Source organism: Trachurus japonicus, chromosome 24 (genome assembly GCF_045865225.1).
Source record: "Trachurus japonicus isolate A0001 chromosome 24, Traja_1.0".
NCBI classification, from domain to species: Eukaryota; Metazoa; Chordata; class Actinopteri; order Carangiformes; family Carangidae; genus Trachurus; species Trachurus japonicus.
The window spans coordinates 8,379,545-8,384,171 of record NC_140930.1 but is presented as its reverse complement, the minus strand read 5'-3'; positions in this window follow the sequence as shown (position 1 = coordinate 8,384,171).

Below are 4,627 nucleotides of genomic sequence, written 5' to 3'. Positions count from 1 at the left end.
TAATAATAATTATTATAACAATAATGATGATAATTATGATGATAGAGCTTCTACACTGGGCAGAACAAAGGGACCGTCTTCTACTTCTGCAGCCCAAACACAACTGATCTCGGCTTTAACGTTTGTTGAATTGTTTAAACTGTTTTTTTTTGTTTTGTTTTTTTTAAAGAGCTGCTCGACACACTCCTCTGAGGCATTTATTTTATTTTGTAGTAGCAAACCCAAACTCTTCTCCACCACTTCACTTCCTGCTTGGTAAACGCAGTTGGTTTGGGATGTAGAAGAGATTCTGTCCACCCTCTCTCTTTCTCTGCTTCGTAGGCCAAAGCACAAACTGCAGCTCATCGAGCGTCAGCACGAACAATCGACCCAAACCTCCACCTTAAAGATGAGCTTGAATGTTTAATTGGATTTTTATTATTATTAGCTTAAGTTTTGATCAAATCAATCAGTTTTTTTATTATTATTTAAGGTTGAAGATTGTAATTGGCACTTTAAAGTTGTTGGGTTTTTTTTTTTGTTTGTAACCACTGCCGATCAGCAGAGAGGGAGTTCAGGGATCTTTAAAGAAAACGAAAACTAAACCTTCAGGGCTATTGAATTCCACTCTGGATACTTGAAGCAGTCTCTCTTTTTTTTTTTTTTGTTTTTTGCTTTGCTTTGTCTTCACGGGAATCGAACTCCCCACTTTTCTTTTAATGTGACCAATAACAGGCGGGCAGGAAGACGACAGGGCTGCTGAACTGAAACGAGAGGAAACAGTCTGAGATTTTAGAGAAAAACTAAATAATTTAACTTTATTTGTTAAAATATAAAAAGAAAATGATGACTTTTTTCTGCTTTTCTCACTTTTTTATGAGATTAAATTAAATAAATGTCACTTTTTAGACTTTTTTGAAGACTTTTTCCCCTGATTTCAATGTTTTATTGTCCGTTTTGATGGTTTAACATGACAAAAAAACGTAAAATTATTAATGAACAATCAATATTTATGAGGCCAGATAATGAATAAATGTTCACATGTTTATGAGAGAAGGAAAAGGAGAAACAATTCTTGTAATCTTGTAACAAACAAAACCAGTAAAGACAAAAAAACATTGACAGATTGATCAGTTTTTCCTCTTCATTTACTTTGGTAGGAGGACAAAGATGATCACTTAAATATTTCCTCTTGAATTAATGCAAGAGTAAAAGCCACCAAATGTTACATGATTCATAAAGCAATAAAACTCTGCTTTTATATTTTAAAGTTATTTGATTTGATCACGTTTAAAAGATCAAAGATGAATTGGCCTCAGGATGAAAGGAGCTGCTCGCTCTCTCAGATCTCTGACTGTTGGATCTCGTGGAGGATTCATCACGGACGAGGAAAATACACAGCACAAACAAACGTTTTATTTCCTTTTCCTTTTCTTAACATTCCTCGATCATTGATCATTGAACAACATTCATGTCTTTTTCTTTAGGAAGTTTCCTCAACAACATCTCACACTTTAAATTCAGCTCACTCTCCTCTTCATGACGACTCACAGCAATAGTTTGGGAGGAAAGAGATGAAGAGTCTCTTCTTGTCCTACAAATGTGACCGAGTCTTGTCAAACTCAAAGATCTAAGAATTGAATTTTAAAAGTTAAACGTGCAACTTGTCGTTGAGTTTCTCTCGATCTCGTCCAGTTTAACAATAAAGACCGAGCTCCGGCTGCACAAAGTTGGTTTTTAGTTGTTGTTTTTTTAGATTTTCTTCTAATCTGGCGACCGTGATTGGAGGTGTGAGGGAAGTCCTGACGATGTGACGTTTACATGCAGCCTGAGTGTTGGACACTGAGGCTTCATTATTGTGTGTTAGAGTGTGTGTTAGTGTGTGTGTGTGTGTGTGTGTGTGCGCAGCTGCTGCCTCTGTTTTATCGACTCGTCAGTGGGAGTTTAAGCACAAGGAGAAAGTGTCGAGTCCTAAGAACAAATTATATTTCCTTTTTTTTTTTTTTTTAATGCAGCTTTTATGATTTGGAGGCCTTTGAACGATGGTCACTGAATGTCCACTTGACTCATTTCCTCGTGCTGCATCTCTGACGGTGGACGGCCTGCACTCCCTTTTTGCTTTGCGTCACCTTCTCTGTTTCATATCAGTGACTAAAGCCGACGACATGTTGATGTTTTAGTTTTGTTTTTCCTGCACTCGGTGTCTCAGTCATGATGAAGTGCTGCAGTGGAGCCAGGAGTGCACAACCTATCGAAAAGCTTAAAACTTGAAGGAGGGAATTTTTTTTCTTTTTTCTTTTTTTTTTTAAAAATGAATGAGTGAATGAATGTTCAGCAGTCAATAAAACTGGTTGACAATTTTAACTGTCTCCCCTGGTGTCTTTTAAAAAACCTGAATGATGAGTTTGACAATCATAATTTATAGAAGTAGTACCAGTGTCCTCCACTTTTTCTGATACTGATCTGTTTAAAGGGATAGTTCACCCTAGAATGATATTTCGCTCATTATCTACTCACCCTCATGTTGACTAAGGGCTGGAAGGAGTTTCAGAGTCCTCCGTCCCTTCTCTGAGTTACAGGGGGTCTCAGCGTAGCAGTGCATGTCCATATAACGGTTGCAAAGGGACACCAGAGCTCTTCATAAAAAAACACACACAAAAAAACATCCAAATACCTCCATGATGCTCGTATGTAATGTCCGTCTTGTGCTGAAGCCCCAAATTGCGTAATTGTCCCGAAAAAAATTAAATAAGTCTATATTTTAAGCTTGTTTGTAGCGGAAGCTTCTCGAAGCTCCTCTTCCTGGTCCGTCCAAATCTCGCGTGATTTGCGCCGGCGTCAGCGCGGTTACTGTGAATCACGCGAGATTTGGACGGACCAGGAAGAGGAGCTTTGAGAAGCTTCCGCTACAAACAAGCTTAAAATATAGACTTATTTAATTTTTTTCGGGACAATTACGCAATTTGGGGCTTCAGCACAAGACGGACATTACATACGAGCATCATGGAGGTATTTGGATGTTTTTTTGTGTGTTTTTTTACGAAGAGCTCTGGTGTCCCTTTACAACCGTTATATGGACATGCACTGCTACGCTGAGACCCCCTGTAACTCAGAGAAGGGACGGAGGACTCTGAAACTCCTTCCAGCCCTTAGTCCACATGAGGGTGAGTAGATAATGAGCGAAATATCATTCTAGGGTGAACTATCCCTTTAACAAAGTTCTAATTGTGGATTTTATTCATTATATTATAAAACAAAATAATATGACAAGCAGGATAGTAAATGACAGAAAAGTAAAGAAAACAAAACTACAAACATCTGAAAACCTCGAAATAATAATAATAAAAGAAAAGGGGGTCAGATTTTCTTTAATATTGGTCAGGAAATTAGGAACAATCCAACAAAGGAGCTGCTTCTCCATGAACAAACAAACCTTTAAAAATCAAATCAAATGATCTCATACTGTAGCTATACATGTATGTGCTGGTTTATTGGGTTACACAATCTGGTGAATCTTTATGTAGATCTACGTCTTTCTCCCTTTTTCAAAACAAAAATATTCTGACATGAATAAAATTTTGGCTCGAGGCGGAGTATTTTATTTACTTATTGATTTCTTGATTTATTTTCTTTGGACTGAGAGACTGGGGTTCAAATCCTGTACGGTCTGCAAGAGTGGTGAAGGGCCAAGGGCAGTTTTCTTACTGCGACTGCATAGCCTGGGGCTCGGCATAATACAGTCATAACACAGTAATTGTACAGAAATGGCCTAAAACATGATTTCAAATGTGCTATATCCATTACTGAACCGATACAGGACGCTCCCCCTTACTCTAATGCTTCACTATGACTCCACATGCCTGGTATGACATTAGAAACAAGAAAACCAAATGTTTCCTGAGACACAGAGAAGTATTAAATCAGAATGACGGGCAAGTTGTCTGTTACTGTTTCTTACCATCATTGTTGGAAACAAAAAAAAAGATAATACTTAGTTTTTTGAAAAAAGTGGCAAATAAAAGTCAGGGGGCCGGGGCCAACTTTAGTAGTTTCTCAGGGGGCCCCAGAATTCCTAGCAACGGCCCTGTATATATGTATATACACACAAAATATAAGAATATGTCCTTACATTAATTTATATGAAAAAAATATAATAAGTATTGTTATTGTTACTTAAAGCAGAGTGTTTGGACTGAAACACGGGTCTGTCAGTCACTCTGCTCTGCTCTGAGCCAAAGAGAAAACATTTATCGTATCCTACAGTTTTTATCCAATGAGGAGAGAGAACGGCATGCAGGGCTGTGTGTGCAGCCAAGGGATGCTGTAATTTACGGTTTCAAAGGCCTGCCTGGAACACAGCATTAGCCAAAACGACCGGATCGCTTACTTCTGCTTTAATAAAAGAAAATCTAATACAGTCTATGAAAAAAAGTGGCGATGAAAAGTCAGGGGGCCGGGGCCCACTTTAGTATTTTCTCAGGGGGCCCCAGAATTCCTAGCAACGGCCCTGTTTATATGCACACTAAATATGATGAATATGTCCTTACATTAATTTATATGAAAAAAATATAATAAGTATTGTTATTGTTACTTAACTACAAACTCAAACCTCCTCTCTTGTTAATCTCATTTCTCGCCTCTGGGTGAT